Source organism: Prinia subflava, chromosome 4 (genome assembly GCF_021018805.1).
Source record: "Prinia subflava isolate CZ2003 ecotype Zambia chromosome 4, Cam_Psub_1.2, whole genome shotgun sequence".
Lineage (NCBI taxonomy): Eukaryota > Metazoa > Chordata > Aves > Passeriformes > Cisticolidae > Prinia > Prinia subflava.
Genome location: NC_086250.1, coordinates 6,898,007 through 6,911,651, shown reverse-complemented (window position 1 = coordinate 6,911,651; position 13,645 = coordinate 6,898,007). Strand labels below are relative to the sequence as shown.

The following is a 13,645-nucleotide window of genomic DNA, read 5'->3' as shown; positions in this document are numbered from 1 at the left end:
TATTCTTTTATGGTAGCCTTATAAATTAAATTTAATCTTGCCTTTCAAGGTAGAAACAAGTAATAAAATGAACCTGTTTATTAGTAAGTGTAGTTTGAGAATTATACTGGCATTTCTGCCTTTGAGAACGTGAGGGATTGTTGACACAATGGAGGCCAAGCGTGCATTTATGGCGCATGATATCACCGTGGGGCTCACAGAGGCAGTTTACTTACTCCACAGATGACTGCCACAAGAGAATGTAATTGCTCAATAATGTGTCAATGTACCCATGGGAAGCATTTAAGTCATCTGAGACCTGTGTTGGGAACTTGCCAGGGACCCTAGCACTACCTCTAATCTGCACGAAATGGAGGAATCGTGGCCATCTTCTGCAGTAAGGATAAACAGAACCAGGGAGAAAGTCGGGACAAGTCAAAAAAGGCACCCCTTTTTCAGAAAACTGAACACAACTGGAAGGGGAAAATCTGCTCCCCAGATTCAGGAAATAAAAGCTGTAAGACTAACACACTTCTAAGCAGGCAAGCCAACATCAGTGTGGTACACTCCAGCACATGAGATGATCTGCACCAGGGAGAAATTACCTCATCAAGAATTAAAGCCTCAGAAATAGATGTAACACCTGACTGAAAAGCTATTTATGGACAATGAAATCCTCATACCATCTCCACTATGGCTTTATTTTTTCAGTCTTAAATCAAGTGAAAGTGAAACACCCAAGTGATTGAATATTAGTGTGAGGTAAACAACAATTTAAGCTCTCTGAACACTGCAAATCAAGTTGCATCGTGTAGGATCAGCTTAATAAACCAGAGTCTTTTCCATACTTCTTAAGAATTGAAGGGTCATGGGATGAGATCCAACTTTGTGGATGCCTACTTTTGAGCATGTAACTACTTCCATTGATTTTGAGAACACTACCCAAATGCTTTAGGTTCAGGTTCATGAAAATATCTGGGTGAGCAAAAGCCTTGGTATGGAAGTCATCACTGGAAGCTTTGGGAAGCTTTCCAAGCCAATGGAAATTGTAACTCTCTCCAGTAAGACCCACACAATGTAAAGAGAAATTGCAGCTAAAGTGAGAATGACCAGAGTCCCCAGTGGCTCGAGCAAAACACAGATATACAGCCTTTGCCGGCACCCTATTTGGAATCTTTCATGAATTTTCCAAATGGTTTACATGGTGTTTTCTGTTCACCTTTCCTCAAGGCACAGCTCAGAGAACCTGTCCCCTTTTAGCACAAATGGGTTCAGTCCCCAACACCACACTGAGTCAAAGGATCTGACTGAAGGACATCCACTGTGCCATGCCATGCTGCTCAGCTCAGGGCCCACATAACCTACTCCATGTAAAAACAAAGTAAGCAAAAATCATAACTCTGCTAATTTCAGGTTAGTCTTTCAATCTAGTTTTTTCCCCCTAGCCCTCCCTCCACTTCTTCCTCCCACCCTGATCTGACTTTTCCCACTTCGAATGAGACTTAGAGTCTGCCTGATGGCAGGTGGGTGGAGGCACTCCAGATACTATGTTTGTTGGTAGCCCAGCAGTTACTTGTGGTTGACTTTTTTGGTTGCCCACAGGAATTTCCAGGGTGGTGTAAACAGACAGATGTGGGTTCTTTTCTGCTATATAGATCACACCATAGAGAGATATCAAAGGGGAAAACCAAGCCCATGAATAATGCACAAGTGGGAGCATTTGAAGCTCTGAACTTTAAAGACCGGCCTCTGAATTTATTGGTTTAATTGTTGGGTATGGACACTTGGGCTGCCAGATAGCTTTTGAAATCAAAACACCACTGAAAGGTTTCCTGAATATTTAGAAGTTTATACAAAGTGTAAGTGGGCTCAAGTACTGGCAAACTCCAGGCTGGTCCCACCCTGACAGCACTGCCCTAATCTTACATGCTAAAATTGTTCTTTCTTTAAAATTGTTTCTTTCTTTCTCACAGTAGCACAGTGGTTTGATTTTTACTTCAGTGAGGCATCTCAACAACTATTCCATGGCTCACTGCTGCTGTAACACTGGGAAGCTGAAGAGGAGGGTTTCAAAAGTATGGATTAGTAAAGCTCCACTGATTTCAGGCTAATTCATACTAGCCAGGAAATTCTGCTCCTTGTTCTCTTTTTTTTTGTTTGTTTCTACTGTTACCATTATGCAAATGTTTGCCATGTGATTTCTATGTGCCTTGAGCTCGCACAAGAGACACGTTGGGGCATTTTTAGCCTTGAGATGAACAACTACCCCATGATTAAAATCACATTGAGCCAACAGTGCAACTCACTAATCATTCTTACTCTGGCATTTGCAGCTAAAGCTTTTCTCATCATTTATTTTTCCAGGAGGATTTGTATATGTTTCTGTCAGCCTGTTTGGGAGCATGGCAGGTTACAGAGGCACTCTGATTCCTGGCTGGACATGGATTATTTTAAGTAGAAAGAAAAAGGAGTCTTGGTTTTAACAGCCTTGCACTGTCATCTTGCGGTTGCAGTGCTCAGTTCCTCACCCTTATTTGGAAATGCCTTGAACAAGAATTCGATTTGAGCAGGAAGGAACAGTGATAGCCTCACTCCCAGGGCTTTGGTTTGTTTGGAGGCCTCCTTCCTGGCATTCTTGAGACAAGACAGAGTGACCTTGCCAACTGTTTCCACTTCAGTTTTTTCCATGTCCCTCCTTGGTGAGAAGCAAGTGTCGCCTCCTCCATAAAGCCATCGTTATCTAGAAGACTTCATCTCCTCCAGACTTTACAGCACTTCCACCATGAACACGTGCTCCAAGACAAGTTTTTCAGGGCAGTGCTGTGCACAGTCCTCCTTCCAGCGTGAGCCTTAAAGAGGGAACACTCTGCCACCGCCAGCTCCCGGTGAGGGACACATCTGTTTCACAACTGAGGCAAATCACCTACAACATCCTCTTCGATTTACCCACTAATGTCAACTTGCAAACAGTAATTATTTTTGCCTCTTTTCTGGACTGCTCAAGACACAAAGCATGGGATTATCTTTGTAGACCCTTCCAGGAGCTGATTTCCTGAGCTCGTTCAAAAGCCAGGTGGAAGCCCTGAGCCAGGCTTCCCTTCATCTCCAACAGTGCTGTTCCCAGCCAGAAAGATGCTCTCCCACCTGCCTCCTTATATCTCCCTGCTGGATAAAAAGAAACCATATTCTGCAAAGATAGCCCAAATCCATCCCCTCCCAGTGAAGCTGGGCCAAATCATCCATCAGTGAGTGACCAAAAATGAGGAAATCAACCTAACTAGTTACTTGGATGTGTGCAGCAGGATGTTACCCCAGCCTAAGCTACAGATTCCAAAAGTTGCATCCCTGTCCTCCTCAACAGGCAATACCTAGATCTCCTAATTTACCAAATCCTCCTTACCGTTTTACCAATACCAGGAATCAAAAGCTTAAAAATCTTCATTGTTTCTATTGGTGCTATTCACTTCGGCCATTTGTCTCCAATTAGAGGTAAAAAATCCTCATAAGGTCACTCTTGTTACATTCAGTTTCAGCATCTCAGCTTGGTCTGCCAGTACCTTGAGGAAATGTTTATTTTTACAGAAACCACAGTTAACATTAAGAGGGGCAAAAAATCAAAAATGGGTTTTTAAGGGACTTAGTTTAGTACTTGAGGGAAAACTCATTGTATTTTGATTAGAATTGTGTTACTATTGTTCCCTTGAATGAAATTTAGAGTGCGAAAAATGAATTCCCCATTTTCAGAAAGAACCGTCTTACAGCCTAAAATGCTGTAAACCACATTTACTTCATCTTTTCTTTTACATGTGAAAATTGTCATGATTTTGCAAAGAGAATGCCACAGATAAGATTTGTGCATCAATCCAAAATCTTACTGCTAGCAGAAAGATCCTCTGTGGGCTTTGGAATCCATTAAAGCACTATTCAGAATCTCTGTGAGGGTTATACTCTAAAACTCCCAAAATACAAGATATTTATCTTTTTCAGCTATAACAGATTTTAAAGGGTAAGAATTATCTATTTTGTCCTCACACTTTCAAAATTACTACATTTAAGTTTAGCTTTAGAAAAAAAAAAGAAAACTTCTTCAGAGATAAAATATAAAACTACTTCAGAAAGAGGATTGCAAAATAATGGGGTGGTATGGAAACTTTGGGAGCTGAGAGTTACCAGAAGTGTGACTACTGTTATCAAACAAATGGACTGAAATCACAGACTCAGAACCATTCAGGTTGGAAAAGACCTCCAAGGTCATTGAGTCCAGCCTGTGACTGATTCCCATCTTGTCACCCAGAGCAGAGCACCCAGTGCCACGTCCAGTCATTCCTTGGACACTCTCAGGGATGGGGACTCCCTGGGCAGTCTCTGCCAATGCCTGACCATCCTTTTGGCAAAGAAATTCCTCCTGATGTCCAGCCTGAACCTCCCCTGGCACTTGGGGCCATTTCCTTTTGTCCTGTCCCTTGTTTCCTGGAGCAAAGCCTGACCCCCCTGGATGCACCCTCCTGTCATGGAGTAGTGGAGAGCCAGAAGGTCCCCCCTGAGCCTCCTTTTCTCCAGGCTGAGCCACTCTAGCTCTCTCAGCTGTTCCTGGTACTCCAGGCCCTTTCCTCAGTTCCATTCCCTTCTCTGGACTCACAAATGTGAAGAATCTCATTTTTGGCATGCTTAGCAGATATGTCAGAGAACAAATCCGACTGACAAAGGGTGTGTGGGCAAGTCCAATCCCCATGCATGGAGCTGCCCTTGAACACAGGGACTGATAACCTGCACAGGGCAAAGCAAACCCAACCCCACACGGGGACTGGCTCAGCACTCGGGAGCAGGACGAGCTGCCATCTCCCCGGAGTGCAGAAACACACATCCCACGAGGCTGACAGCACCAAACCCAGCTGCTGCTGCTGCTGAAGGGCTCCAAGAGCAGCAGGGACCACCTCTGACAGCAGGAGCAGCACATGCTAATTCCATCCCTGCCCTCGCTGCCGGCACTGCCAGCCCGGCTGATAATTGGCGCTAACTGCGGCCGTGGTTGCTGTGATGTGGCAGCTGCTTGCCAAGAGCTGGACTGAGACCACCAACTCACTTCAGACAGGCCACTAAACACCCATCTGAGGGAAACCACGAGGTCGCTCTCAACTTGGGTTTGATTCAAACTGGGGACGGCGAGGTGAAAAGGCTCCGCATTCAATTACCAGTCCCCTGAGTCATCCCATCCACCCTCTGTAGTTATTTCAAAGTGCTCTGGTAAGCAATATCTGAGAACATTACATGTGTTCAAAATGCTAAAAATACACGTCTAAGAAGGCAGGGAAAAGATCAGATCGCTCAAAAGTACATTTTCCTTTCTCTTTAAAAAAGAAAATAAAAGAAAAAAGGAAAATGGTCATTCATTTTCAAGTTGCTTTTTTCTTTTTTTTCCAAGTATTTTTTCCACACTCTACTTTGCCATTCCAATTAATTTCTTGCAAATATCTTTAGAATACAAAAGAGAGACTGTTCTTGGGAAAAAAAAAATAAATGTTCCTTTTACTTTTGTATTTTTTAAATAGCTAAATCAGTACTAGAAAAGAAGGTGAAAGTACTTGGGGGGGTAGGGGGTGTGAGAAGGGTAGCAGGAACAAAACAAAATGCTAAAAGATGGATTAAAAAGGCCCCACATTGAAAACGCCAAGTCCCAGGGATTCCACCCGGGGTTTCTCAAACGCGCGGATTTGTTTTCAGAGCGACGCTGCCCTCTGGTACCCCAGGATATGGTATTTTCAATGCAGCCCCAGAGGGTCACCAATCTATTTGTGTCACCTATCCTGGGATCTGACAACTCTCCCCAGGGGCTCAGTTAAACAAGCCTTCAGTTTTTAAACAAAGTGGATTTTAATTGAGAAGCACCTGTGGCGAGAGTCTACCAGCATTATTAAAAAGCAAATTTATCACAGTGAATCAGAGAAGCAGGAGGTGGGGGAGCCAGCAGGGAGGGGGGAGTCCACACGTACGTCATACCTGCAGCACAGAACCAGTCCTTTCATAGAAAACCCTTGGAGAAATGTGTAGGATTTGACTGCACCCCACAAAGAGTGTTTTTCCCAACAAGCTGTTCCCAGGGTGCTGAAAAGCTATCATTCATAAAAAATTATTGAGGGGGAAGGAGGTAGCAAAAGGGAGTTCAGGAGGCCAGGGATGCCAGTGGGAGCTGCAGAATGAGACCCTCTGTAAAGCACGCACCTGTTTGTGGCCACCATAAAAGCTTCACTAGAAAGCCAAAAGTTCCAGATTGGGAGGGGGGTGGGAGAAATGGGGAAAGAGGGAAAACATAATGAAAGCTTGTCTTAATATAAAAATAAACTTTAACCCATGGAGTGCAGACTCACAACAGATGGCTGCAATTTAGAAAAAAGCCCTAGCAATGAGAAATACACAGAACTGAGGAGGAAACTCTTCCAGACACATCTTGGTATCATCAAACATGGGCTTGGGGCAAAGACTGGAATTGCACCACTTTATAAAATATGTGGCTAAAAACCTGTTTCTAAAACAAAATTTAATGCTGGCCAGAGAACAGTTGATGGGAAGTGCCAAGGTCTGTCCAAATGCAGTAATAAACAATTCCACTAAGGAAGAGTTTACCAGGCAAGGAGAAGAGAAGCCAACACTTAGATGACACACAGACATTTACAGTGACAAGGGATGTGCTGTAATTTTAATGATGCTATTAGTAAGACCCCTTGGTGATTTGCTGCAGTGTTATGCACTCACTTTACCTTTGGTGAGGGGCAGAAATGATATGCTCAAGCCTGTTGGTACAGTTTAGAAGACAACATTAAGGGTGATGCTCCTAATGGATATTAGCCACTAAGGATGCTTTTTACCCTAAGAAAATAGCTGGGCATTTTCTTCCATTATTTTCTTATCAATCTTTTCCCATTTGCTGCACATGTAACACTGCCTTCCTCCCCCCTTCCCCCTTGTTTATGTAAATCAGCCTCACTTCTAATCAAAAGTAAGCACAGCCTGTGATGTGCATAAGAAAAGAAATGCATGGTGCAGAGTAAAGGGGGTAAGGAACAGAAATACCAGCTACTCTACATCCCATGTCTGGGAAAATGTGGTTTTGTAAATGGTTTGTCAACAATTTCGGAATTTGGTTTTTTCCTCTTTTAAAATCACTGCTGAAGTAGAAACCTACTTCTCCCCTGCCACAGTGCCTTGATCTGCAAGGCTTGCTTCAACTTTTTTTTTCTTAAGACACTGTCACCTTGGAGTTGCATGGATAGAGACTATTTACAAGAACATGGACAAGGGGGAATGGCTTCAAACTGAAAGAGAGCAGGCTTAGATTAGGAGGAAATTCTTCCCAGTGAGGGTGTTCAAGCCCTGGCACAGGTTGCCCAGAGCAGCTGTGCTGCCCCATCCCTGGAAGTGTCCAAGGCCAAGCTGAGCAGGGCTTGGAGCAATTTGGTCTAGTGAAGGTGTCCCTGCTCATGGCATGGGAGAGGAATGAGATGAGTTCTACAGTCCCTTCCAACCCAAACCATTCTATGATTCTATAACTGTTTAGATCTCTTTTTCTAGGGATTATCTTTTTTACTCAGCCAATCTTATATATGCTTCCAGCATGCTCTTCCCTTCCTCCACTTTAATTCTTCCATTTAACATTAACAGCTGAATAGTTCTGTAGCAAGTGTAGATAACTTCCTCCACAATTAATGCAGAGGTCATCTGAAGCAGCAAACTGAGTCCTCTTCCCGAGCTCCCCCTCATCAAAAAAGCCCATGTACACTATTTCCACAACCTGTTCTGTGAGAAAAGCACCAACACAGAACATGCAAATGCTCAGGGTTAAACTGATTCCTAGTCAAGGTTGTTTAAATACATTTAAAACAAGCGACATACATAGGACTTATAAGGACTTATATAGGATTTTTATAAGCAGTCATTAACTGTGCTGGCCCTGCTGAGGCGCTGTGAATCTGGGAGCCTGTTCTGGGCCCCTCACTGCAAGGAAGACATTGAGGGGCTGGAGTGTGTCCAGAGAAGGAAACGGAGCAGGGGAAGGGGCTGGAACACCAGGAGTGGCTGAGGGAGCTGGGGACAGCTCAGCCTGGAGGAGACTCAGGGGAGACCTTCTGAGGTCTCTCCAACTCCCTGACAGAAGGGTGCAGCCAGATTGGGATTGGTCTGTTCTCCTGAATAACAAGAGACAGGACATGAGAAACTGAGCTCAAGCTGTGCCAGGGAGGTTTAGGGTGACTACTTAGGAAAATTCCTCCTGGAAAGGGCCATCCAGCCCTGGTACAGGCTGCCCAGGGCAGTGATGGAATTCCCATGGGTTCTGATCCACTTAAGGTGAGGACAGGTGAGTCTTGCCCAAGTCTAAAGTTGGAGAGACGAAGTAGGTTCTCAGCATAGTGGAAAACAAGATTAAAACCCAAATGAGCTTAAATGTTGGAATCCAAAGCGATCATTCACCTTTTTTTTTTTTTTCCATAAAGAAGGAAAGAAAGAGATAAAATAGCAAAGTAGGGAAATGCCAAGAACAATTACAAGAAGCCCAGGAATGGGGTTCCCACCTCTGTGAGTCCAGCACTGGCTCACAGAGTGCAATGGGAAAAATCATCCCCAGTGAAGTCCCTCCAAGAGCTTCCAGCGAGTCAGCAGCAGAGCAGAGCCACAGCAGCAGGACCAGCAGGGTGGGGCACAAGCAGCCTCACAGGAGCAGCCAGGACAGCAAAGAACAGCACAGACAGCAAAGACTCTGACACTGGGTAGATTTTGCAAACTGAGGCAGGTCGGGCAGTTGCTTATAGAGTGGCAATCTCATACCTACCTTAGAGCAACAGCATGTCCGTGGAGAACTCCATCTTCACTCCCTTAAAGTTCATTGGCTGCTTATTGGTATCCAAGTAAAGTTCCCGTGATGTATCAAAAAGTTTATTGCTTGCTTTTCTCATATATCAAAACTTTATTGCTTGTTCACCAATGTATCAACAGTTTATTACAAGCTATTTTAATGGTCTTCAAACACGGTGCCTCGTTTTCTAAAATAAAGCAGTTTTCTAAAATTTTTGTTAGAGGCAGTTCAAAACTAACTTTCCAAACTTAATATTCAGAGGCAATGCAGAAACATTCCTTACTGCTTGCATACCTGTTCTCTACCCCATCCCTGGAGGGGCTTCACTCCCATGCAGATGTGGCACTTGCAGACATGGATTAGTGGTGGCCTTGGCACTGCTGGGGGAATGGTTGGACTCAATGGTCTTAAGAGATCTTTTCCAATGCAAACCATTCTGTGATTATAATAACTTCCACTAAACAGAATTTCAAAACCAAAACTGCCCAGGACAACAGCTGAAAACCCTCTCTCCACCCAGACTGAGGACTTGGTATGGATTATTTAATTTATCTTAATTTTTTTCCGTATTACTATGCTAGGAATACTACATAAACATGTATTTCTGAAAACAAGGTCTGCAGTAGAAGTGATCATCATCACCATTTGTTCTGTTTATGTTTTAGAGTTAACATTACCATGGTGAGGTACCTCTCAACGACTAATGCACTACCACTTCAGAGCTTTATTGAGACTTTTTCCCTTAGGCAACACAGCTTTTGTGCTTACTTTGATCAGATTTTCAAAACTCTAGGAGAAGAAAATGTTTTAAGAACAACCACACAAAAAACACATTACTGACTAGACTGTTTGTCTTGTAACAAATATTGACAGTCAACGTATGCTAAAGCATGAAGATTGTCAGAACTCTTGAATTATTACAGAACTAAAGGCATTGTGTAACAATTCTGCAAGTGGACAACAGGGTGAAATACTTCCTGAATGAAAAAATGAAAAAAAATCAAACACTTGTGCAATTATGTTTCTACATTAACATTTACTTGTACTAAAAAACAAAAGGAAACTTTAAAGTTTAGCATAAATGTGTTATGGAAAACATCTTAAATTTGAAGAAAACCAAGTGCAACTCACAGTGTGTCTTGCTCAGGAACTTCTGTGACATCTCCATGTCATCATTGGTGCAGCATCAGCTCCACTTTTAAACTGAGATGAGATGAGATGCCGTGCAGCAAAAAATAGGTTAAATTTAAATGCTCTGGGCTTCCCTTGGTCTTTACCTCCAGCTGTGTCCTCCTTTCCCTGAAAAATCCATGCAAAACTAAATTTCTCTATTTGTTTGTATATTTTCTCTTTACTACTCAAATATTTTAATTATTTAGGTGTTCTCTGAATTATATACTACTTTTAGAGTAAGCTATAAGGCTGCAGAAAATGCTGAGCAAAATTGCAGAGTATCCTTGATTCCAATATGGACTTGATAATCTTGGAGCTCTTTTCCAACCTTAATGATTTCACGATTCTATGAGTAAATCAAAAGCAATACAGTGCCAATCCTGTCCAAAATAAAATTTGGGGTGAAAAAAGACTGCTCTTTGATTTTAGTCTAGAAAGGGAAGGCTCTTTCTAAAAAGAGACTTTTTGGACAGCAAATTACTGCAAGTGTCCAGACAGCAGGAGGGAAGACGCAAACAATATCCTCTCATTTGACTGAAAATGTGTTTTCCATCTCCCAGGAGTTCTCCCTGGGATGTGAACTCCTCCCTCTCTCACCCCATGATCCACTTTTATTTGCTTCTGCCTTCTCCAGTCTAGGCAGTTCCTAATTCTGTGTTAGATGAACACCACCGGGCAGGTCTGAGAGAAATTCTGAGAATCTTAGTTCTTGCCTTCTTTTGTCAGCACCACCCTAGAGCGGGGGAACAACTGTGGGAAATGTCCTGTACGGACACGGGATCCATGACTGAAACATCTATTCATAAATTTAGTAGCTCAGCTCCCATGTCTCTACTTCCAGTGTATAAATTAAGTTTTCCAGAGCTTACAGTGTGGCTGCATTATGCCAGTGGACAATTCACTGCCCTCATTTATATCGAGAATAGCTAAAGCTTCCAAAAAAACCCTGTTTTAGGGATACTAAAGACCTATTCAAAAATCAATGCCAATTTCGCATCCTCATAAACTGCAGGATGTTATTAGAATCTACTGGAAGAGAAATTTCCTTTAGAGGAACCCATTAAGCCCAAAGTTTAGAAACCCCTCCACTGGGATGGTTATGCCTTGGCCAAGCTGCAAGAGGCTGGAAGCAGCTCTCGACAGGGCCCGGTTTGTGGCAGAGCGGGGCAGCCCGTCAGGACCCTGGACAGCACCGCAGGAGCCGGCGGCGCACGCCGCGTACGGGGGACACCGGGATTTTAGGAAGGGAGTGAAGAGTCCAGGGAATCACAGAAGCACAGAATGGTTTGCATTGTAAGGGACCTTAAAGGTTATCCAGTTCCAAGTCCCCCCTGCCATGGGCAGGGACAACTCCCACTATCCCAGGTTGCTCCAAGCCCCATCCAACCTGGCCTTGGACATTTCCAGGGATGAGGCAGCCACAGCTTCTCTGAGCAACCTGTGCCAGGGCCTGACCACCTTCACAGGGAAGGATTTCTTCCTAAAATGCATCTTCTGCATTGCTTCATAAACTCTCTCCATTTAATACAAATAAGTCTACACTAAGAAGACAGGGATTTCAAAGTCAATACAACTCAACAACACAGCTCAGGGTTGGTATGAACACTGAGGTTAATTTTGGGTAGAGCCTCACATTTTTAGTACTTTCTTATTTGCAAATCAAGTGGACTTTTCTTTGATTCTCACTACACAAACACTCACACCAACCTCAAAATACAAACTGACTGTTAAATAAAGGTTGTGACAATGGCATAAACGATGACTTTTTTTTTTTTGGGTTGTATTTGAAAACATATTTTACAAGCACTTCAAGCAAAAAGAAATTACTAGAGGCATATTCAGAGCTTTGCAAACATTTCAGATTATTTCTCACAATTTGCCAGAAATCTCTTCCAGAATCTCTCCACTTACGATGAAAAACCAACTCCCTACTCTCTTTTAACTACAAATGGAACTTAAAAAAAAAAAAAAAAAAGTCAAAAAAATCTGATCACTATTGTTCAAAAGCATTCGAAAGCAATAAGGTGGTCACAAGACTTGATTTGCCTGTTCTGCCCCTTTACAAACTCACTAAAGCTTGCTTTTTATGACTGATTGCTGTGCTGTATTAATCCCTGAGCATATAAAACGAGTCTATTGGAGACCAGGACTCCACTGGGGGAGGACAGGGAAGCTGTTGTCTTCCGAGAATTAATCCATCCCGGAAAATCAAAAGCCAGCCACTCACAATACAGTAATCAGCATGTTCTCCACTTTGAAAGCCGTACGTTCCCCTTTTAGAAAACACAACTATTACTCCATTATCTACTGAAACACACAAAACTCTTTTTATTTTTTTGTGTTTGTTATTATTTGGCTTATATTTATGGGTTCGTGCATATTCCATTGGTGGATATACACCCATCAAGTTAAAAAACCCCACCCTGTCTATTCCCCATTGCTTAAAAAGAAAAACGGACTCCCACTGCTTTTTCCACAACCAAAGTTCTCTCTGGATTTGCTTTGTGAACAGGATTTTAACTCTTTATCACCCTAAATAAAAGGAAATTCTTTGCATTTTTTTCCTTACACAGAAAGCACAGAAAGTCCATTTTCTATTCAGAATAATTTTTTTTTCACTTTGTTAAATTATCTAACATAAGTTTCCTAAGTAGTGGCACTAAAATAAAAGTGTCTGTATTTTTCTAATTGCCAAATTAAGAACAACTTCACTTTATTTCAGATAGTGTCATATTTGATGCTCCTTTGTCAGCAAAAGTTTAAGTCTTTCCTTTTAAAGTTGAATGTAGCCTTCCAAATACCCCCTTTTCGTCCTTTTTTTTAAGAGCAGAATTCTTTTTTTTTTCCCCATTTAGGTGCTAGAAGTATGAATCTTCCATTGTGTTATGGAGATAAAGATCAAAACCCCCTACAAACCCAGCTGTAAATCTTATGTGACAGTGATGAAAACACTAAATGAATTCTGGCCTAAACACAATAATTAAGGCTTAAGGAAATCACTGAGAAACCCTGTGCTCAAGAAAAACCACAATCACATTTCCATTCAGTCAGCAAAAGGCACCTACCTGTATACAACAGCACTTCAACACAATTTTTAATACCCAATAAAATATTCCTGCCAAGTTATTTTTTAAAAGCAAACAAATTAATTTGCTTATATTCATATTTACTCTTTGCTAAAGCAAAGAACACTTTTCTCCCCCATTTATTTTTCAAGTAAAAAGTCACTAAAACCAGTAAGAGTTAGAGCCTTTGCTCCTATTCCACTATCCCTTTTCAGACATCAGACTTAATAAACAGCTGTAGACAGGAGTTTTGTACCCTTGCCTTTAAAACCAGCAGGTGTCTAAAATCCCTCCGGGTCAATTCCACAGTCCCACCAGGCTGGCATGGCAGACATCAACATCTTCCTGTTAGCTTGAAACAACCTCAGCAGTCCAGCTCTACTCACCATCCCTTTTAAGCAGTACGACGTGGTTCTCAGAGTTCAAAGCAATGTGTACTTTTTTCCATTTTTAAATCAAAAATTCAATTGAAGGAGCAAAAGCTCATGCACACGGATGAAGGTTATATGTAATGTGGAGTTTAAGGACATGAACTTGCCCTTCTATTTAAGAACGGGATTAAATGTCAACAAGAACATGAACA

The 13,645-nt window shown here is 42.3% G+C and overlaps 1 long non-coding RNA gene across 2 annotated transcripts in view; it reads right to left on the bottom strand.

Moving 5' to 3' along the window:
* Positions 1-9,826, bottom strand: part of LOC134549587 (uncharacterized) — a 90,928-nt gene extending 81,102 nt beyond the window's left edge. For both annotated transcript variants that reach the window (XR_010080140.1, XR_010080141.1), the window contains exon 1: positions 8,801-9,826. This is a non-coding gene — a long non-coding RNA (uncharacterized LOC134549587). The remainder of the gene's footprint in view (positions 1-8,800) is intronic.
* Between the last annotated feature and the right edge of the window lie 3,819 nt (positions 9,827-13,645).